At 43.7% G+C, this 22558-nt stretch overlaps 1 protein-coding gene across 3 annotated transcripts in view; it reads left to right on the top strand.

Annotated features, from left to right (window-relative positions):
- Positions 1 to 635: 635 nt before the first annotated feature.
- The window catches only part of ZBTB40 (zinc finger and BTB domain containing 40), a 78170-nt gene continuing 56247 nt past the window's right edge, over positions 636 to 22558 (top strand). For all 3 annotated transcript variants that reach the window (XM_077775491.1, XM_077775490.1, XM_077775489.1), the window contains exon 1: positions 636 to 782. The gene's annotated coding sequence lies outside the window, so the exon portion shown is untranslated. The remainder of the gene's footprint in view (positions 783 to 22558) is intronic.

The following is a 22558-nucleotide window of genomic DNA, read 5'->3' as shown; positions in this document are numbered from 1 at the left end:
CAGTGTGAGGTTCAGTGGGCCAGCACTGATGTGACTTAATTTGTCTGATACTGTCTGGATCTGACTTACTCTGTTTGGCTGTATGAAGGTGGCAACAGGAGCTCCAACGTGGACCGCTCACTGTGCAACAAAGCNACCCCCCCCCCCCCCCCGCCATACCACATCCTGAGTGGGAGGAGGGAAAGGCGGGATCAAAACGCCTTCAACACACCTCGGTCGGCTGATACGACCTTGTTAGCCTATCAAGTCCGAGCAGTGCCAAGACTCTCCGCCTATGAGGATGCGTCTGGGGACGCGGCTCAGGTCACGTCTCTGCGTTGCACGTGAATGTGTTTTGGAAAAATGTAGAGAAACCTTTTGTGTCTACTTCTGGGCCATTCTTGAAATAAGATCCTCACTCTAGTACTGCCCAAGCAAGAGTCCGCGGAACCCCATCAAAACTTTCATAACAGAGTGTGGGGAGGGGAGGGAGTGGCTAAGGTCACAGGTCAGAGAGCCTGCTAACGGCCCGTTAGCCCCGGCGCCCGGACATTGGTGGAGGGCGCGCTCGACGCAGGCCCCGCCCCTCAGGGCCCGCCCCCAACACGTGACTATGGCGCGCGGGGCAGGCCGGGCCGCCCCTCGCCGCTCTACTCCTTACGCGCCGGCCTCAAAATGGCCGCCTTCTGGCGTCTCTGGCGCTGTTGAATGGAGAAAGCTTTATTGTTCCCTTCGGGCAGGAGTGTTCGTGTCCTCTATGGCGCTGTCAATAAAGAACGGCAGTTTGAATCGGTGCTGAACAGGTAACCATAGAAACGGGGCTGGGACTCAGCGTGGAGACCCCTTTAGCAGCTGAGGCCCGGGAGGCGCCCCAAATGAGGGGCGCGCTGCGACCCTTCGGCGTGGCGAACTCCGCGGGGCTCTGCCGAGTCGCAGCCACCTCCTCTTGCCCCGGACGCAGACCCCCCGGGGCGGGTCCCACCCCGAGCGCAGGCTCGGCTGTAAGTCTCCGGTGGGGAGAGGCCGCGGGGCCCTGTCGGGGTGCCCCCGGCCCGGCCCCCGCCTGGGGCCTGCCCCCGCTCGTCACTGCCTGCACCTCGGCGCGATCCGAGGCCTCCTCGTCGTCGCTTCCAGAGTCTTTCCCCCTCCTAACAAGTCTGCACGAGGCTTCGGCAGGCTCCGGCCTGGGGCCAAATCCCTAGCCCCCCACCCCACCCCGTTTTGGGCTGTAGGGAACTAACAGTGGTTTTTACATGTTTAATTTGTTGGGGGGGGAGAAGACTTTCTTGTAATTTGTGAAATGTATATGAAATCAAATTTCAGTGTCCCCAAGTGAAGTTTTATTGGCACACAGCCACGTTCATTGCTTTATATCATCTATGGTTCATTTCTTGCTACGAGGGCTGTGTTGAGTAGTTGCGACAGACATGGCCTGGCTTTGAGGACATGGCACACAAAGCCAAAGATACCTACTGTCCGGCCCTTCACAGAAGTGTGCCAACCCCCGCCCTGGACACAAGTAGACTGGTCAGGGTCGTCCGGCGATTCTTCTGATCGTTTTTCACGGAAAGGGAAACTCGAATTAAAGTTACCCCGTGCACCTAAAGCTCTGGGCTTATTGATCTGATCGGTTAATGTGGGAATTGTTTCCCCTATTTTTAGTAACAGTACCATCCACCCAGCGCCTACAGTTAAGTCAGGTGCTTTGTTAATATTCATACCCAGCGGCTTTTTGCTAACAACATTTCAAAAATCAGGATCCGTGTTTCCGCTCAAGAGAGGAATCCCAGATTCTGAGGTTAAACCTCCTAAGGGTGTACTCGATTGTAGGTTTGGCAAATTGAGCTCATTCCAGGGGAGCCCTCTCCTCTGGGACCCACCTCATACTGCTGGGACTTCTTTCAAGTCTCAACCTGGGGCTGTTTGGTTTTTTCCTCAAGTCGAATTCCAAATCTTTGTATGGTGTATGGAGATCTAATAATTACAACCTTGAAGTGAAGTTTTTCTTAGCTAACTCATCAAACTTACGCCACACCCAACTTTCTAATTTAGATGCCTTTCTTCTACACAGTAGCTCCCAAACCTAGCTATTCATCTCTAGTTTAACAAATGATTTTAGAATACCCTGTGCCCACATGTCTGCATTCATGAATCTGAGTATTTTCTGAGCACCTACTATGTACTAAGGATGATTTGAATCCCTGGGAGAACAAGATCACCATGATCTTTGCACTTTGACAGGGTTTAAATTCAGTAGGGTGTTGGACAGATGGTATGCAAGTAAACAAGGCTCATTTCAAATGCAGCTGTCATAGCATCATAATAAAATCAGTAGTTCATATTTATTAAATGATTCCTGCAAAGCACTACGTGCTTTATTTACATGGAATATCATTCGGTCCTCTCACCAACTGTATGACAAAGGTAGTATTAATATTCCTGTTTTAAAGACGAGAAAATTGAGATTCAGAGAGATGTCCAAGGTTACATAGCTAATGTATGAGGGAGCTGGGTCGGATCTGAACCTCAGCTGATCCCACCACCCTGTATTACTCCATCTGTTAAGTACCTTTTCTTGGGAGGCCCTCCGGGGCAGAACCACACCTTACCTGTCTTTGTATCAGCTGTTAGCCTGGGCCCACAGCCTGTAGTCTGGTAAGTATTAAATAAACAGTTCAGGCCATTTGTTGATCAAATATTTGCGCGCCTGCTATACCAGATGCCATGGTGCTAGGCCTTATGATTACTGTGAGCAAGATGGACCTAACACCTCATTTCTAAGACAAACAGTGGCAACTCTGATAAAGGTAATAAAACAGTGCTGACCCGGGGGACCCCTGTCACCGGGCTGGCCCAGCAAGCCACTTGAGAAAGGTAGTTAAAACCGAACCTGTCTGAGTGACAGGAATCCAGTCCAGGCGAGAAGGGAGAGAACTGGGAAGGAGGAACTTTTTAATAGGATCTGAGATTGTGAGGTGGCAAGAACTGGGGGTGTTGGAGGGTTAAAAGAAGTGAGTCGTGGTACTATGGTTTAGTCCTGTGCTCTGAGATGCCGACTCTCAAGCCACCTTTACTGCTGAGAGGGCTGCATGCCCATTGGCCAGCTACAGATGGTCTAATAGGAGATGTGTATAGTGGTACCTCCTCGAAAGGGTTGTTGTGCAGATTAAATAAGAAAAAGTTTAATAACAGGTTTGCTGTTTCCTTTTTGTTCTTGTTACACATGTTGCTGAATTCCAATTAGAGAAAACCAAATTTGGCCCCAAATAGAAAAATGTATTTAAAGTGCTAAATAATAACAAAAATCCAGGATTATGTTACTAACAAAGCTGAGGGTGTGTATGTATGTTTCTATCTTTGGGAGAGACAGGAACAGATCTTATTTTTTCTCAATGTTCTTGTTGACAGAGGAACTCTTCCAAATGTGTTTTACTTTTCTTTTTTTTCAACCAAATTATACAACTATCTACTCAGAGTACTTTTCATTATTTTAGTGTGTTCCTCCACTGAAGGCGGGTGCATTTGCTTGAGGCAGTGTAAGAAAATGATAGGTTTCTTCTAGTTGGTGGTCATTTCAAAGTTTGTTTGCAAATGATTTTGGGTTTCCTCTGAAAGTTTTCAAAATACCATTGCATACTTTAAGCAGGGCATTGAATGCTTTAAAGCAAGTCGCAGACTTTTGGAATTGGTAAAAATAGGAAGGTATTTGGGGTCATGAACGTGAAAAATTGCAGAGGCAGTAAGAAATCAAGCACGCTGTGTAAGAGGATTGGCAGTGTCAAGTTTTGCTTTAAACCGCATCTAGGAACCAGGTTGCACATGTCCTTAGAAGATGTGATCCAGCCCAGCAAACGGAGCGAGGAACAGGCCCAAGGAACAGGCCCGACAGTGGCATGTTAATGCGGTGTTGAACAATAAGCCCGGCATTAAATTGCTATTTTAGGTTTGGGTGGGACCTTCGCATTTAAAGTATTGCAGTTTTACTCTGTTATTTGGGTCTTTTGGGTTCCAGTAAAGAGAAGGTGGTAACACTAGTTTTGAAGGATAATGTAAAACTGCAGGAAGAGCGAGGGCATACCAATTTGTTTTTCAATCTATTTTATTTCAGTTCAAAGCATTGCTGCAGACAGGCAGCACAGGAAAACGAGCCACACTTTGGCAATACTCAACTGCTTTTGGGGATTGAAGAAGACCGAGTATAACCAAAGTGTGGTTGTTTTTGTCGACTATCTGTCTGCCAAGAAGCTCTGAACTGAAGTAAAATAGATTGAAAAACAAATTGGTATGCCCTGTTGCCTCATACTGAGTATTTACATTACCCTTTTGGAATACTGCCTGTACCAGCACCCTGGAGGAAGGCAGTGACCCCTCAGCCGCTTTCAACTCTTCAAGAGAGCGAGCTCTTTGATTTTCACAAGGAAATTGAATTGGAATTTATGGTTTTCTGGATCTCTGATAGGCTGCCCTCCTACAGCCATCATCCCGATGAGGTGAAGAAAGCAAGCTGTAACTATGTAGAGGAGAGAATTAAATATTAAGGGCATTTAAATTCAGAGATGAGATTGTCACCTTCTTGAAGTCATGCAGAGGGTGCGGTCTGTCATTTGCAGAGGCCATTGCAGTTTTGAGGCTTCTGCAACCCTCAAGGGAGAGAAGGGTAAGGAAGGAACACTAGCTTTCCTTATATTTCCCTGAGGTGGTTATTTAACTCCAAATCTTCAAACTCATGACACCCAAGTTTTTCACTTCCTTAGATGAAGCAAATATATTACAGCTGATCCCAGATTGTTAAACTCGGGTAAACGGCTGAGCTGCGGGGGATTCATGAATCCTTTGAATTTGCCTGCATATTTGTCTGACTGTCATGTTTCTGGGGAGTGAGCCCATTCTTTAATCAGGTCTCAGAGGGATCCTTGACCCTCAAAAGGTGCAGAGCCAACAATGAAACGTCACATGTAATAAAAACCACTGGATCAAAGTAGTGATGGGTCCCCCTGAAACCAGTTACTTCTTACTGCTGTGTGGTCTTGACTTCAGTTTTGAAAGTATCTTTCCAGGCCTTGGTTCCTATCTCAGGTGGCCAAGCAGAGTTGAGTGTCCTGTCTCCTAGGGCTGTCTGCCCCAGAGATCACTGTCATTATTTTACAGGAGACGGTTGAAATGGTAATGCGTTGTCTCAGCGGCAGCCGTGGTAGCCGCTGTCCTGCTGGTTTCTCCTGCCCGGTGAAGGGAAGAGTGGTAGGAGGCTAATACTCTGGCTCTAGGCATCAACTTCTTGCTGATGGACCAGGTTCCTCAGGACCACAGGAATGTAGGGTTAGGAGGGAGAGAGGAAGAGGAGAGGGATGGATTCAAGGAGGCAGAGACAGAGGAACAAAGGAGGAGAGATACTGCCCCCTGTGTTTGTCCTGGCAGCCCCACCTATCTAGGGAAAGAAAGAGCTCTTTTTGAAAATTTTTAAAATGTTTTTATTTATTTCTGAGAGAGAGAGAGAGACAGCGAGACAGCAAGACAACATGAGCAGGGGAGGGTCAGAGAGAGGGAGACACAGAATCTGAAGCAGGCTCCAGGCTCTGAGCTGTTGAGCCCCATGCGGGGCTCAAACCCTTGAACCGTGAGAGTTTTTAAACCAAACTTCTCTTGCTTATCTAATACTAAGACCTCTGAAAAAGTCAATTCTTTGGTGTAATTTCTGGTTTTATGTATTAGTACTCAAATGGAAAGAAAAGGAAGGAACTATCTTTAAGTCTTAGGACATTTTGTAAACATGGGACTTCAGTAGAAAACTGCTGTGGGCTAATTTGTTTGGCCCATATACTGTTTAACAGTGAGTTGCTTAGATTTAAAGAAAGATTTTACGTCCGTCTGGTCCCTGGAAGTATTTGTTTGAGTGACCTCTATTATGGGCCTGAAAGTCTGATTCTGGAACTCTAGATGTTTTACAAAGTAAGTGTTTATGAAGGAAAGGGCCCAAGAAGGATGAGGGAGATTAGAAACAAAGGATTACTGGGGCGCCTGGGTGGCTTAGTCGGTTAAGCGTACGACTTTCGCTTAGGTCATGATCTCGCGGTTTGTGGGTTCCAGCCCCGCGTCGGGCTCTGTGCTGACTGCCAGCTCAGAGCCTGGAGGCTGTTTCAGTCTGTGACTCCCTCTCTCTCTGACCCTCCCCTGCTCACACTGTCTCTCTCTCTCTCCTAGAAATAAATAAAACATTAAAAAAAAAAAAAGAAACAAAGGATTACTAGCTTTTAAGCCTCTGAATATTGGTTACTTGACATTTTTTAAAAATATAAAAACAAAGTGAGGGGCACCTGGGTGGCTCAGTTGGTTAAGCATCCAACTTTGGTGCATGTCATGGTTTCACAGCTCGTGAGTTCGAGCCCCGCAGGGGCCCTGTGCTGACAGCTCAAAGCCTGGAGCCTGCTTCGGATTCAGTGTCTCCCTCTATTTCTCTGCCCCTCACCCACACGCAGTCTCTCTCTCTCTCAAAAATAAACATTGAAAGAAAAAACACAGTGAACAGTATGTGGTTCTATTTCTGATTTTGAGAAAATACTGCAAGAGGTTATCTAACCTGCTCGTTTCATCTGTTTCTCAGCTTTCTATGACTGCAGCCTGTTGGATCTTCCTTCTTGACTTCTTTAGCTCCTTGTCTCCACCAGCTCTGAAGGATGATGTCAGGGGCTCTGGCAGCAGAGAGCTTGCCAATTTTCTTCCATCTGGTACTGACCTTCCGTTCCTAGTCTCCGTAGATCACACCACAAAGTTGCAAAAGGTAGAAACCTGGGNGTTAACATCTATTTATTTAGGCTGCAAGTCTACTGATGTCCCCTTTGTCTTTCGGTTTAAAGCTACTATAATCTCTGGTCCTGGGTTACTACAACAGCCTCCCAGCTGGCCAGCTGGCTTGTTCCTTTGTTCCTCTCTAATCCATTTTGTATACTGTTGCCAGTGATCTTTATGAGGCACGGATCACATGTTACTCTGTTATCTCCTTGCTTAAAACTCTCAAATGGCTTGCCTGCCTTCAGGATAAATGCAGTTCGAGGCTTGGCCTGTGCTGCCCTCAAGCTCTGGTTGGGTCTCTCAAATCTCTTACTCTCTTCCCTTCCCTCTCACTCTTCTACTTGGACGCTAGTCAGTACCACTCAAATGGGCCACAGAACTTCATCGTTTCCTGGACAAGTAGGTCATACTCGGGACCTTTGAGGCTGCTGGATATTCCTGGCCATGTTACTAACCAGTCCAGTAGCAATGCCACTATCTGCACTGACCATTAGATCATTGAATGTTGTTTGCATTTTCTATGTGGTTCCCTTGTCCTTAGACTATGTGTTGTCAAATAACTGCCCCGAGGCCGGTCGATGTATTTATTTCTCTGTGTGCTTATGCCACCAGTTTGATAAGCTTTATCAGCAGGCTCGTTTTAAACTTTAAGAATTGCTTTTAAAAATCCAATTTTCTTTTTTAACTATGTAAACCATTTATGTGGTTCCAAAATCAAAACTACGTAGCAAAGTTCAGTCGCAGTTTTTATTTCATGCCTGATCCCTCTTCTCTGTTTCTCTTTGAGTCTTGCTGTCAAAGATTTGGGGGTTTTGCCCATCTGTTAGATAAGAAATAATATTTCAGTATAGTTTAAATTTGTTTTCTCCTTTAATGAGATACAGGTTATCTGCCCAATATCTGTGCTATAAGTTGCAAAAAATTTTTTTAATTTGTCATATGCCTAACTTTGCATATGTTGTTTTATTGCTGTACAAAAGTTTTACATCTTTCCATAGTTACATTTATGGGTCTTACAGTGTATTGCTTTAGATTTTGAGTCACAGTTAGGAAGTTTGCCCTGCTCTTAATTTATGGGGAATTCATTAATGTTTTCTTCCAGTATATGTATGGTTTCACCTTTTTTTTTTTTTTTTTTTTGAAACACGTCTGAGGCTCTTATCCATTTGGAATTTATCTTGACATTTGGTTTGGTTCGAGGAAGGATCCAATTTTATCTTTTCCCCATTAGCCAGCCAGGTGTTCCAACACTACTTATGAAAAGTTCTTTTCTCCCTTGATTTGAGATGCCGTTTTTACTGGATGCTAAACTCTTATATACGTTTGGGTTTCTTACCAGATTTTCTGTTTCATTTCATTGATTTGATTGTCAATTCATATGCTGTTACAGAACTGTCTTAATTTTAGAGCCTTTAAAATTTTTTTAACATCTGAAAGGGCCAGTTTTTTCATGTTGCTCTTTTTTAGTGTTTACCTGGCTGTTTTTGCTTGTTTATTGCCATATAAACTTTATAATCAGTTTGTCTAGTTTCAGACAGCAACAACTGGATGGTATTTCTATTGAGATTATGTGAAATTTAGCTTAGAGAAAACTGACATCTTTATGATATTGAGACTTCTTATCCAAGATCATAGCCTGCCTTTCCACTTGCTCAAGGCTACTTTTGTGATTTTTCATGAGTGTGCTGTCTTTTTCCCTATATAAATTTTGTATGCTTTCTGTTTATTAGATTTTCATTAACTTAAAAAAAGTTCCTTTTAAAATCCCTTCAGGTCTTCTCAGAGGAGTGTACACACCCACATCCCCAAACCTTCTCGTATATCATTTCAGATGGCTCGTAGGTGTCCCCATCGTCCCGCCCTGTTATAGTGTCCCCTCAGAACCCTTCTCTTGTCTTTGTTCCTCCCATTCTGTGTTCTGTATACAGCAGGTGCATATTTGTTGAATGAATGAATAACGCAGGAAGGGAAAGATGAAAGTGATGACAGAGTGAGCCTGTGAGACCCATATATGGAAAGGTTCTCCGTGTACAGACATCCAGACATTCCTGGTCCCCACTCGGCAGCAATTATTTTACTGGTTCATAGTGTGGTGTTCTCCGTACCCGCGTTGCAGAACTTCAGAAAATACCGTGTTGATAATGATAGCTACCACTGAATACTACAGAGTCCCCAGCACTGGCTAGGTATTTTCTATAATTACTTCCTGTAATCCTCATAACAACTAAGCAATAGGTATTAGTATTTCCATTAAAATATGGAAGTTTCAAACATACAAAAGTGTGAATAGCTTTACGGGCTCCTGTATATACATGCTCCCTCCCTTTCACAGTTGACGAAAACAAGTTGTGAAAGAAAGATTAAGTTAACTCGAGGTTACAAACTTTAAAATCAGGTTTAGAACCCAATTCCTTTTAGTTCCTTATTAAGCTTGTTTTTTGAATTTTAAACTCCCAGCAGGCCAGGGAAAAGCAGAAGCAAGGAAGACAGTCTAGAGCCACTCTATTCTAAACTCCAGCTCGTAGTTTTCCACAGTCTTCCCTCCTAATTCATATCACAAAGATTCCCTCACTTCTGTCTGCAAAGAGTAAGTCATCGTGTCTCCCTCCCTCTCCCACTTCTCTTATATGCTCTGCTTACACTTGCCTTCTCTTGGTCTAGTTTTATTGGTACAATTCAGTATTACTTGATTTTAATTTTAATTTAATTTTTTTTTTAATTATTTTGAGAGAGAGAGTGCACATGCACACAAGTGGAGGAGGGGCAGAGAGACAGACTCCCAAGCAGGCTCCACGCCATCAGTGCAGGGCCTGATGCGGGGCTCAGCCTCATGAGCTGTGAGATCATGACCTGAGCCGAGATCCAGAGTTGGACGCTTAACCGACTACGCCACCCAGGCGCCCCCAGTATTACTTGATTTTTAAAAGCCTGCCAGTGCTTTGAGGCCCCGGCTCCCAGCATGATATTGGGAACATAGTAGAAACTTACAAATTTAAATCACAGTAAGACTTGCTGCTCTTCCTCATTTAGCACGTGGGTTTGGTGTGGTAAAGTAACTGGTGACTGACGCTCTGAAGCTGGCCGTCACTAGCCCTGACCACCCTCCGTACAGGCTGCGCGTATAGCTGCCCCTCTGCTGTCAGCTGCCCTCAGTTCCAGTCAGGTTCAAACCAGAGGAAGACTTTCCAAGGTCAGAGTCCAAGAGAGCAGAATAATTGGCCCCCAGGGTTCTGGATTTTTTTCTCAGGCAGCAAAGTCTTGAGGATAAAATTTTCCATGTCTTCCTTTGAACATTTTTGAGCAAATACTGTGGAATCCCATTGGCTCTTTCCCAAAGTTAGGGGCAGTAGAGAAGTTACCCTCTTTTATATTTTTGTCGTTGTTAGCTCCTCACGTTAACCCTTTTGTGCCACTCCCTGGTGGTAAACAAGAGAAAGCTAGAGATGAAATTAATTCCTGCTTCTTCAAAGACAAAGAGCTCCCAGTATTAGGAGGAGAGGAGAATGGAGCTCATCTGTCTGTGAAGTGTGCACAGAGGTGTGACGGAGGTTGGGTGACGTGCGTCGTGTCCTGGGACAGTCATGTGGGAGGCGGGAGCTCCGTAGCCCTCACTGCTTCTGCTACCCGACTGCGGAGGTGTAAGGACAGCAGGATTCCAGGCTGAAAGCCATCTGTTGTCTTACCTCTGCCGCGAGTTCTTTGAGAGCAGGATTTTGCTGAGTTTCCTCTCCATGTAAGGACAAGCCTTAGTTAAGGGCATCTGGCTGAGCTCAGTAAAGAGCTGCTGGATGGACAAGCGCATACTGTCCACTGAATAGGCTGGCAAACGGGGCCTTGGAGCCCCGCTAGGGCCGCGTGGGCTCCACCTCCCCCAGCAGCACCATCACCAGCTTGTGGCCTTGGACAGGTTGGGGGCACTTGAGTGTGTGTGGTGCCTTGTATAGCACAGAATAAGTAGGCTCTAAATTATAAATTATCTCCTCTCACTTTGAAAGCACCTTATTCATGTACACTTACCGTGATGGGCACTGAGTAATATATAGAATTGTTAAATCTCTGTGTTCTCCTAATATTAATCACACTATATACATTAACTATACTAGAATTAAAAACAAACAACAATGAAAACCCCACTTCATTTACTGTGTATCTCTGCGCTGCCTCAGAACAGAGAAGTTACCAAAAGAGTAGGAGAGAGTGAGGGATCAAGAGTTTCACTGCGTTTTCGGTTCTCCTGCTTGGGCAATATCCAGGGGTCTGACAGCGTGGGTTCATTTCCAGACTCTAGCACTCCCCGGCTCGTGATTTGGGGCAAGCCGTTTCCTTTCGATAGGCCTCTACTTTCTCAGTTGAAAGTAGAGTTAATCATAGTAACTACCTCACAGGTTTTGCAAAAGTGACGTAAGGCTAACATGCGAAGTGCTTGGCACAGTGCCTGGGGTATAATAAACCTTCGCCAATGTTCACAGATGTTAGCTCCTATTGTTAGAGCGCTACCTTCACTTCCAAACTGTGTCTTTTTCCCTTTCTAAAATGTAGCTCAAACACGTAGCAGGAAGAGTTGCACTTCTGTCACTCGTGAACTGAAAGATCTGAAAACACTTGTCAACATCACCGTTTCCTCATCTACAAAATGTGGAGTTGGACCCGGTGATTTCAAACATCCCTGTATTTCCTGCTTTCAATGAGCTTAAGACCTTGGATTCTCCCCGATTACAGCCTAACACTCTTTGGGATGAAACGCTGAACCCACCCCATTTTGTCTTGCTTTCTTAGCTGCCTCCCATGTGAAACTAGCAGCATGGTTGTCTATAAAGTCTGTTCTTTACCAAAAAAAATTATGCAATAGTTGACATATAGAAGATATATTTGTAATGTATATAAGTAATGAGGCAGAGTGATTTCAAAAAAGTACATCTGTGGGGGCACCGGGGCAGCTCAAGTTGGTTAAATGTCCCACTTCTGCTTAGGTCTTGATCTCACAGTTTGTGAGTTCGAGCCCCACGTCAGACTATCTTCTGTCAGCACGGAGCCAGCTTGAGCTCCTCTGTCCACCCCCTGCCCCTCAAAAATAAACTTTGAAAAAAAAAGTACATCTGTGAACTGATTATCCAACCTAAGAACTAGAAAACTAAATGTTTTGGTAGGTGGATTTTTATGCTTCCTTTTGACATTTACTGAACGTTTTACCATATTACAGGGAATGCCCTGGATGTGTCTTGACTCATACACATGCAGTGGCTTACTACTGCTTACGGCTGCCCCACTGATAAGCACTAATATCCCCATTTTACCTGTGAGGAAACTGAGGCATAGAGAGTTAAGCCCTGGGCCTAGAGTCACGCAGCTGGTGAGAGTGGCAGCACTGTGATTCACCCCCTGGGTGAGGCTAGAGCCTCCAACCCTGACTGGTAGGCACACAGCCTCTGGAGCCACAAGGCCCGGTTTGGTATCGTGTCATTGCCTGAGCTCATTAGTCTTTACATTAAATGGGTAGCTTTGAATTTGAACTTTGGGCCTGTGTTACTGTGTGTCCAGGTTTATTATTCCCTGCTGAAGAGGAGCACACTCTTATAATCAAGTTGGTGAAAACTCAGAACTTATCCACATCTTCAGGTCACTGCAAGCTGCTGTCAGTACCAGTGACAAAGCCAAGGGCTTCTTTTTTTTTTTTTTTTTTTTTTTTAATTATCCAAGAGATTGGACAGAAAAGCATCGGAGTGACGACTGCCTGTTGAGACTCTCCTCTGCCGGATGGAAGAGCCGCGGCAGGTGGTGCACAGTCACAGCCCTAGTTGCTCGTTAGATGGTCGTGTTTCTCGAGAGATTTTGCAGTTTGGCCTGTGAAGAGTCATCCTGGGTGAGCTACTGGGCAGAGCAGCGTGGCCCGAAAGGCAGAGGCGAGACAGAAGAGCCTCTCAGAGCCTCCTCCCCTCCTCCCATTATAGTAGCCTTGAAACAATCGCTTGTATTTATGAGTTCCAAGATACGAGGACACAAGCAGTTTGTCACGCTGGACGTTTTAATGTTCTGTCTCATTGTATTTTACAGAATGCCTCACAAGAAGAGTTTTCATCAGAGATTGAGAGAATGTGGTAAAAGAAATTAGTGTACTGTAATGGTTATTATAGGCTTATCAAGAATCAGATGACTCCAGTTTTTAGATGGGGAAAACAAGCTTGTTCGTGGTTTTTAATCCATTTTGTTTCTACCCCCTCAAGCATCTAGTGGTGGCGAGGTGGCAATGGTGGCAGTGGTGGCAATGATAGTGGCTAGTAGCTAATGAGTTTATTGAGCACTTAGTATGTCCTCCATGCATAATGCCAGTGCTTTAGGTGTGTTAACTCATTTAATCTTCTAACCACCCAGTGAGAGAACTACTGTTAGTACCCCTATTTTGTAGATGAAGGACCTGTGACCCTGGCAGGTTAGGTAATTTTCCTAAGATCACACACCTTGCTTGTTGTTTTGTTTTGTTTTGTTTTTAAAGTTTATTTATTTATTTTGAGAGAGAGAACACAAGCAGGGGAGGGGCAGAGAGGAGGAGATAGAGAGAATCACAGGCAGGCTCCGTTCATCAGCACACAGCCCAGTGTGGAACTCAAACCTGTGAACCACGAAATTGTGATGTGAGCTGAAACCAAGAGTTGGACTCTTAACCGACTGAAGCTCTCAGGTGCCCCGTGAGATCACACACTTTGTGATCAGACCTTCAAGCTTCACACCAGGTAGTCTGGCTCCTGCTGCCTCCTTTAACCGCTAAGCTACACTGCTGCTCACAGCCGTGGGCCGTCTGCCCCAGGAGGTGTGCAGGTGGACACTGCATGTAATTTAAAGAGGACATGAACTCTTCTTTCCCAGTCAGTGGACTCAGGTTCACACGCCACCCTGGACTTGTGTAAATGCCCTGCAGGCAGAGCAGTACTTGCTTGGTACAGAGTAGGAACTAAATACATGTTTAATGAATGAACAGCATGTTGGAAATGACATGAGCTTTGAAGCCGGACTGACCTACCTGGGTTTCTATTTTAAAATTTCCTTCTTATAAAAATAGTACGTGTTTACTGTAAAACATTTTGAAATGTATGAAGAAGAGGGGCACCTGGGTGGCTCAGTTGGTTAAGTGTCCAACTCTTGATTTCGGCTCAGGTCAGGATCTCGGGGTTCCTGGATCTCGGGGTTCCAGGATCTTGTGTTGGGCTCTGGGCTGACAGGGTGGAGCCTACATGGAATTCTCTGTCTCCTTCTTTCTGCCCCTCCTGCTTGTGCTCTAGCTCTTCCTCTCAAGTGACCAAACATTAAAAAAAAAAAGTATGAAGAAGAAAATAAGTACCCTGCAATGACATGACCTAGGAACCCACTGTTAGCATTTTGATATATTTTCTGTCTTTTTAAGTGCAAGTGTGTATATACACAGACATATATTTTTAAACCAAATTGGAATTATACATACAGTTGCATGTTGGGGTTTTTTCCTTTTAGTATATTGAGAGCATTTCCTCACGTTATTAAAAATCTTCAAGAGCCTAATTAAAAAAATGTATTTAGAGGGGTGCCTGGGTGGCTCAGTCGGTTAAGCGTCTGACTTCGGCTCAGGTCATGATCTCCGGGTTCATGGGTTCAAGCCCCGTGTCCAGCTCTGTGCTGACAGCTCAGAGCCTGGAGCCTGCTTCAGATTCTGTATCTCCCTCTCTCTCTGACCCTCCCCTGTTCACGCTGTCTCTCTCTCAGAAATAAATAAAACATTAAAAAAATTTTTTTAAATGTATTTGTATATAATTCACATACCACACAATTTACTGTTTTAAAGTGTACAATTTAAAAGTCTCTGATGTAACCATCATCACTTTCTAATTCTAGAACATTTTCATCACTCCAAAAAAAACCCCCCAAAACTCCATAGCCATTGGCATTCACTCCCCAAGTCCCCTCCTCCCCGCTGGCAACCCCCAATCCACTGTCTGTCTCTGTGGGTATGTCTAACCTGGACAGTTCCTATAAATGGAATCCTACTGTGTGTGGCCTTTAGTGGCTGGCTTCTTTCACAGAATATAGTGTTTTAAAGTTTCACCCCTATTGTAGCACGTAGTCTGTATTCCATTCCTTTTTATGGCTGAATAACATTCCATCGTATGGATAGACAACATTTTGTTTGTTCATTTATCAGTCAGTGGACATTTGGATTGTTCCCAGTTTTTGGCTGTAACGGATAATGCTCCAGTGAATGTCGGCGTACAAGTTTTTGTGTTGTATGTTTTCGTTTTTCTCGGGTTAGTCCCTAGGGTTGGGACTGCTGGATCATGTAGTATCTCTGTGTGACTTTCTGAGGACCTTGCTAACTGTTCCATGGTGGCTGCAGCGTTTTACATCCCCACCAGCGATGTGTGAGGGCTCCCGTTTCCCCACTTCCTCAGTAACACCACTTTCTGTGTGTGTGTGCTTGTTTCGTTACAGCACCCTAGTGGGTATGGAGTGGTGTCTCTGGGTGGTTTTGATCTTCATTTCCCTAATGACAACTGATGCTGTGTATCTTTTCATGTGCTTATTGGTCATTTTGTATACCTTCTTTCTAGAGATGTTTATTCAAATCCTTTGCCTGATTTTAATTGGCTTATTTGTCCTTTTACTGGTGAGTTGTAAGAGTTCCAAATACTGTATTTTGATATGCTATAGTTATATATTCTGGATACTGGGCCCTTGTCAGATAAATCATTTGAGAGTATTTGTTCCCATTCTGGGGTTGTCTTTTCACTTCCATAATAGTATCCTTTGATACACAAAAGTTTTAAATTTGATCAAGTCCTATTTATTTATTTATTTATTTTTGGTTGCTTGTGCTAGAAGTTTTCTGTAGAGAGTCTAATTTTTAATGGTTGCATAATGTTTCATAATATGGCTGTATAGCCTCTTTACTTAAAAACTTCATATTGTAGGGGCACCTGGGTGGCTCAGTTTGTTGAGCATCCAACTCTTGACTTCAGTTCAGGTCATGATCCCAGGGTCGTGGGATCCAGCCCAGTGTTGGGCTCTGTGCTAAGTGTTGAACTGGCTTGGGATTCTTCCTCTCCCCCTTCCCTTCCCCGCTCTCTCTCAAAATAAACACACACACGCACACACACACACACATACTCACTCACTCACTTCATATTATACATCTAAATTTCCAGTTTTTTACCAGGGGATGCTATTGTTCTGAGTTCATTGTACATAAATACTTCATTATATCTTTATTTGTGTATAGATAGAGTCCTATAAGTGGGTCTAAAGGCATAAATATTTAGAAAAATCTTTTGGCTTCTATCATGGGTTTCTCCTCCTTTTTTATTTGTCTATAATTATACAACTGCTCTGTAAACATTCCAGTAAAACCATTCAGACAGGGCACATAGAGTATATACTCCCTACACCCCGCAAGTTCTCATGTCTCTCTCCAATGACACTATTTTACAAAATTTACATCCAGCTTAGTTAGCATGTAGTGCAATAATGTTTTCTGGAGTAGAATCCAGTGATTCATCCCCTACATGGAACACCCAGTGCTCATCCCAACAAGTGTCCTCCTTAACGCCCCTTCCCCATTTAGCCCATCCCCCACCCACAACCCCTTCAGCAACCCTCAGTTTGTTCTCTGTATTTAAGAGTCTCTTATGTTTTGTCTCCCTCCTTATTTATATTATTTTTGCTTCCCTTCCCTTATGTTCATCTGTTTTGTATCTTAAAGTCCTCGTATGAGTGAAGTCCTATGATATTTGTCTTTCTCTGACTGATTAATTTCACTTGGCACGATACCCTCTAGTTCCATCCATGTAGTTGCAGATGGCAAGATTTCATTCTTTTTAATTGCCGGGTAATACTCCAGTGTGTGTGTGTGTGTGTGTGTGTGTGTGTGTGTGTGTGTGTGTATGTACACCACATCTTCTTTATCCATTCATCCGTCATCTGTTGATGGACATTTCAACTCATTCCATACTTTGGCTATTGCTGATAGTGCTGCTATAAACATTGGGGTGCATGTGCCCCTTTGAAACAGCACACCTGTATCCTTTGGATAGATACCTAGTAGTGTAATTGCTGGGTCATAGGGTAGTTCTGTTTTTAATTTTTTGAGGAACCTCCATACTGTTCTCCAGAGCAAAGACATTTTTTATAGCTCTAGGTGAGCAGATTACTTGTCATAATTAGTTCCCTGAAGGATTTTTACCAGTTTATACTTCCATCAGCACCATGTGGGTACCTGTCTCAGTGCTCCCTTCCTTGAGTTATTAATGCAAGTAATATTTTTATAATAATAGCAACTAACACTGAGCATTTACTGTTGACAAGAACTTTGCTAAAACACTTCAGATGCATTATCTCATTCATCTTTACAACAAAACTGTAAGGACATTCAGACTCACAGTGCTTAAAGTGACTTGCCCAGAGTCACTGAGTAAGTGTTTAAGTTAGGCTTTGGACCAAAGTCAGCCAAATCAAGAGTACATGGTCCAAAACTACTGCTTCTTAGGGCTCCTGGGTGGNCTGCCCTCAAGCTGCTCTCTCTCTCTCTCTCAAAAATAAGCATTTAAAAATCAATGAATAAAAATAAAACTACTGCTTCTCAGTTAAACATTATCATTACAACACTTTTGTAATTTGATTGCCCCAAAATAGTATTGATGTTTTAATGTGCATTTCTTTAATTTTTCAGGAGAATAAACATTTAAATTGTTTTTCTTTGTCCATCTTTAAAATTTTAAATGTTAGTTTTCATTATTTGTGTGATCTTTCTATTCTAATATTAACTACTTATTTTTCACTTCATATAACACTTCATTTATCTTTTAGTTTTATTGATACTGTTTTTTGGAAATTTATGTTTTTATGTAATCCCATCTATTGATTATTTGTGAATTTCTTCATTTCCCCTGTGCATAAAAAGGCCTTCTCCATCATGATCTCAATTACATATTCATTAAATGTTATCTCTTAAGTATCTTAAATAGTCATGTTAGAAGTGTGGTTTTTCTTTTTGTCAGTGTCCACAACCTTACAGTCCTACCAATGACTGTGGATTTGCAGTCATATATTCCCTGAGACACTGCGGCAGTTTTCTGGCTTGAGGGTAATTATTTTCTCATTGAAAGAGATATCAGTAGTTGGTACTTAATCAACACTCAAAGAAAAAATAGTAAATGTGCTGTATAACACGCCTAGTGCTAGTGACTGCCAGTCTGTGAGATACCTAGGAAGCCCTCCCCCAGTGAGCCCCTCGCCTGTTGTGTACTTTAAGAGTTCGGTATTTTGGTTCAAGTATTAGCCTGAAAGCCCAGAACTCAGGTCCTGGGTTTGGCCCTGCCATTGCCTGGGTACATGACGTGGCAGGTCATTTAATTTCTGTCAGTCTTTTCACCTATAGAATGATAGGCTTGGATTAACATAGTCTCTAAGGATATTTTTTTTTAATGTTAATTAGTTTATTTGAGAGAGAGAGAGAGCGGGAGAGAGAACACAAGCAAGAAAAGGGTAAAGAGAAAGAGAGACAGAATCTGAGTCAGTCTCCAGGCTCAGAGCTGTCAGCACAAAGCCCGACACGAGGCTCAAACTCATGAACCTTGAGATCATGACCTTTGAGCTTAACTGACCAAGCCACCCAAGAGACCCTCTAAATTGTCTAAGGATAATTTTGGTTGCAAAGTTTTCTTGATTTTTATTATCCTTCTGATCAGGAGTCATTTCACATATATTTGGTATTGATAAATACTTTTTTTATAAAGTCCCAATTAGGGATGTGTGGCAGAGTGCCTAGAGGAAAGAGTGACAGGTGACAGAAGTCCATGGGAGTAGGGAGTGGATGAGGGGCAGAGGGAAAGGGAAGGAGTGAGGACTGAATCAGGTATAGGTCATGTAAGGTGGACGAACCAGATGGAAGTTAGAAGGTGGGTAAGTTTGAAGTGAGTTGAGAGCTTCATTGGGTGAAGCTTGTTGGAGGAGCAGTTCTGGTCTGACACATGCTCGGAACACAGAATGAGAAACCTGTGGGCAAGGGCAACAGGAGGGCACTGCTCACGTTCTGAGAGACTCAAAAATTAGCACGTGGTCAGTGCTATTAAATACCTGCTCAAGGTTACCCCAAAGACAAAGCTGAGTCCAGCTGTATCAAGAGAAACTGAAGCCACAGAAAGACCCAGGAACTCGGTGATAGAAGGGACAAGACCATGTCAGTTGGCAGTGCCTGTGTTCTGTACCTTGACTGTCAGACTCTACCTGCCCAGTCTGGGGCCAGGCGTTTACTTGCATGGCGAAGACAGATGCACCCTGTTTCCACTGCATGTTGGTAGCATATGGTCTCTTCTGATGATACTTGACCTTGCTGATTGAATTTTTTTCACAGATAACTGTAAAGAGTAGGCCTATTTCACTAACAAATGAACTAATTTACTTTCTGATTTATATTTCTTCTCTTATATGAGTTTGGACTGTGTTATCCAACCTTCCAAAGTCCAATGAACTATGAGACTTTTATAGATAGGTTGTTTGTATCTGCAAGGTTGAAAACCATACTAGACCTTTTGGCAAATTAAGTTCAAGCCATCAAGGGAAGTCTCTTGGCAGCCAGCCAGCCATCCTGTTCCATAGCACTCTTTCCAGATACACATCTGCAGCCGTCTTTCAGTAGAGACCAGCGAAAGGAACAAGGCACCTCAAATGCAGGTGCTACTGTCAGGTCAGCCAGCAGCACATCTCTGTCTGTGATAGGTGTTAAGGAATATTAATCGCCCAGAAGTTCTGTCCAGACTAAGATAGTAATGAAGAACGGGGAGTCAGCAGATCTGCATTTGAACTGTGCCCACCCAGACTTATTAGCTGTATGGTCTTGGGCATACCTGTTAGATGTTAGTTTCCTCGTCTGTACATTAGGGACAGTAATGGTATCTATCTCATGGGATGTTAGGGGAATTGAGTGGAAAGTGTATGGGCAGTGCTTAGCAGAGTGCTGGACATTATTACCATCATGCAGGAGTTGATGAACTCGCCGAAGGCATTCAAGAGATTAAAGCATATGACAAGAGCAGAGACCAATGGATTGGGCAAAACAGATGTTTTAATCACCTTTTATTCATCCTGTTGATGAGGGAAGGATCCCTATCCTAGGGTTATGGCGGAGTCCACAACACTGGACTCTGGCAGATGAGACTGACAGAATTTTATTCACATATACTCAGCCCCAGAGAAAGGCATACATAGTCTGCTACTCAGGACCACATGGAGCAGAGTAAACAACCAGGGAACCAGGGGCTGTGGGAGGCAGGCTTTGTAGTAGCAAGAGTGTCGGGTGCCCCCTGGTTTCTGCTAGAGGATATAATTGGCTTGCTGGAATTATTTGGGGGGGGGCGGCTAACAAGGAGCTGAAACCCACTACTCAGTGGTAAACAGGAACTGAACCTTAGTCTCTTTGATAAGGAGGATTGTTTGGCTCAGGGACCTTGTCTACCAGAGCAGAATGGGTAGCAGAATTTGCGTTTGGGTCATTTGAGGCCCTCCTGATTTTACCAGATGTCAAGACAGCATATAATACTGAGTCTTGATTTTAGACTTTGTGCCACAAGAGAACATGGGCCTTGAAATGCTGCTTAATACAGTTTTCAGGGCATCTGGGTAGAAGGCTATAGAAGATAAGTAGAGTTGTCTGATTCTGTGGGGGAAGACAAATGGCATAGTGGCTAGAAAGGAAACCTCATGGTAGCCCATATAGAGTGTTCTAAGCAGAGATCTCTTCTTTGTGTTCAGTTCTGCAGACGTTCATTGATTGGCTGTACCGTCCTAGGTCCTTCCAAGGCTTACCCAGGTTCCATGGACCACCCTAGATCAGGGGCAGTTTGACCTCTAGGTACTTTGGCAACAGCCAGGAAAGCCGCACTCGCTCTGTGGACCAGATCACTGACATGCATTCTGTAGGAACTGGGGTTGGTGCCAGGCCATGGAACTATTCACCTCAGGCCTTGTAATTGGAGTCCTCCATACTTGGAAGGTTTTATTCCCAGAGTGATTATGGTGTTTTGTTTTTCTGACTAGAGCCAAAGGCAGGTGCAAAAGGCAAGGATTTGAAGATGACTTGAGACTTTTTAAAGATGAAAAGTTGCTTGAAACATAATAATTTGTTACGAAAAAGGTGATCGGAGAACAGGGAGTGTTGTACAGTGCTTTGTTCCTTAGAGAAGGTTCCTGAATCACCAGTATCCATATCACCTGGAGCTTATTAGAAACGCAGAATTCAGGCCCCACCCCAGAACTTCAGGATCAGAATCTTCTCTTTGATAGGATCCCAGGTAAGAAATCTTTCTGTGGATGGAAGGGCAAGAACGTTAGGTCAGGCAGACTGGATTAAAATTTCATTTCCTCTACTGATTTGCTATGTGATCTTGGGCCTGTTCCTTAACCTTTCCACTATCAGGACTTACTGTAAATTGGGTTTAATTTTCTTGCTGGATTGTTAGTATTAAAGGAGGTAACCTAAAAAGTGCTCAGAAACGTAGTAAGGTACTTAATCATTAGTAGCTCTTATTAGGGGTTATTTGATAAATAATACTCTTATGTAATTTGACAGAATATGAAAAGAAAGAGCAGGATATCATTAGGGCTAACTCTGTCATGAGACTTGAGTTGATAATTGAGAAAAATATGGTCTCCTGAGCTGATGGGGCAGTGGCTGTGGTTCCTCACTAACCAGGTCCCTCAGGGTGAGACTGTAAGCATACTTGTTAAGTAACCAACAGTTGACAGCTATACTTCTTAATGGCTGCTGAGCTCTTGCAAGGGAGAATTATCTGCAGATGTGGAAGCAGGTCTTGGCATCCAGCAAAGCTTTCACATTTTAGAGGACAGACCCATGGTTTGAGAATTGAGACCTGCGCTCACTTCTGCACCTCGTTAACTCATGACCCTTAACAAGGCATTTAACATCCCTGAGCCTTAGTCTTCACCTATAAAATGAGACTAGATGGAGTTAGGTCTAAATCCCAGTACACAAGCAAGGTATCATCTCTATATCATTCTTACTTTGTGTCTACCATGTTGCTCACTGGACAGCATTCAAATCCTCTCCAGTGAATTTTATGCCTGATGCAGCCAGCCACTTTAGAATCTTCATCCTGGCATTCTTCGGAGCTGTTCAGGTTACTTGGATTTCCCAGTGATGAGAATGTATCTTAGGAAAGCACACAGGCCATTCGTGTGTTGCTTTAAGTCTCAAGGATGGGAATAGTAGTAGGCTAGCATTTGGAATGGAATGATGATGATAGTGATACTGTTAGAAACAACAATGACAATACACATGACATGATACTACCATGAATCCAGGAGTGCCAAGTACAGAAACCTCCGTCCCTTAACACTACACAGTACTCCCTTTCAGGCCTTCTGTGTAAGAGACGAGACCGAATGACAGCTGCTTTTGAACTTGAGAAAACTGGGCCCGCTAAAAGCTGCAGTCACCCTTCTTTGACCTCACCCATCCACCTTGTATTCTCAGAAATAATTGCTAGTGGTTCTCTTTTAACTTAGCTGATTCCTTAGATACCTTACATTTTAAATCATCTTTTTGTGTGAAGCAAATGCCCCATTTCTTGTCTCTGAATGTGTGATCTTTGCTCTAATTATGTTGAGAGTGCCTGTTATTTCACCTGACTCTGGTTGTTTGTGAGATACTAAATAGCCTTGGGGTTAATGCCGACTTGGATCAAAGAGCAGCACAGCCTCTCAGGACCTCAGTTTCCTCCCTTAAAAAGGGAAGAGATTGGACTAAGGTCATTTGGTC

This window comes from Crocuta crocuta, unplaced genomic scaffold (genome assembly GCF_008692635.1).
Source record: "Crocuta crocuta isolate KB4526 unplaced genomic scaffold, BGI_CrCroc_1.0 scaffold127, whole genome shotgun sequence".
Taxonomy (NCBI): domain Eukaryota; kingdom Metazoa; phylum Chordata; class Mammalia; order Carnivora; family Hyaenidae; genus Crocuta; species Crocuta crocuta.
Note: the sequence above shows the minus strand (reverse complement) of the source record. Positions and strands in the feature narration are given on the sequence as shown.